This window comes from Micropterus dolomieu, unplaced genomic scaffold (genome assembly GCF_021292245.1).
Source record: "Micropterus dolomieu isolate WLL.071019.BEF.003 ecotype Adirondacks unplaced genomic scaffold, ASM2129224v1 contig_3161, whole genome shotgun sequence".
NCBI classification, from domain to species: domain Eukaryota; kingdom Metazoa; phylum Chordata; class Actinopteri; order Centrarchiformes; family Centrarchidae; genus Micropterus; species Micropterus dolomieu.
Window position 1 is genome coordinate 217 of NW_025732151.1, and position 606 is coordinate 822.

General features: G+C 43.7%; 1 pseudogene; it reads right to left on the minus strand.

Moving 5' to 3' along the window:
- Positions 1 to 202: 202 nt before the first annotated feature.
- LOC123964541 lies at positions 203 to 379 on the minus strand (annotated as a pseudogene).
- Positions 380 to 606: the final 227 nt, after the last annotated feature.

Consider the following 606-nt stretch of genomic DNA (forward strand, 5'->3'; position numbering starts at 1 on the left):
CACATTTAACAGCCATGCCGGTCCCAAATATCCCCTCGTCGTCTGCCAATCAAAAGTGCAAATCTCGCTGCCTTCTTTGAGGCTTCAGCTGGCTGAAAGCGGCCGCCCCGCCCCCGCGACTGGCGCCTTTTTCGGTCCGGCGTCCGGCAGAGCGACGAACCTCTGCGTTTGGGTCAGTGTTTTGGTTTTACACAAAGCAGGAGAAGGGTGCACCGCTCCCAGAGGCACTGCAATACCGGGTCGATGCGTGGAGCGGACGGAGCAAGCCCCTCGTCTCAGCTCCCGGTGCTAAAAATCCATTTAATATGTTGCCCCCTTATAGGGGACATATCAGATATTAAACTGATAAGAACAGATTTTTTTTCTTTTGAGAAAAATTTTATTGACACTCAATTCAAACATGATTCATAATATGTCAATTCCAAGTTACCTTTTAAAATACAACACGTAAATAAATAGATAAATGTTCTCTGTAAAACAACATTTAAAAAAAGTGTTTAAAATGCATTACAGATAACGTCATGAATTAAAGGTATAAAATGGTTTTCAGCTTGTCCATGTCAGTGAGTGTCTCTGTTAAAATGTCTTCAAAGCGGAGTGCATTTG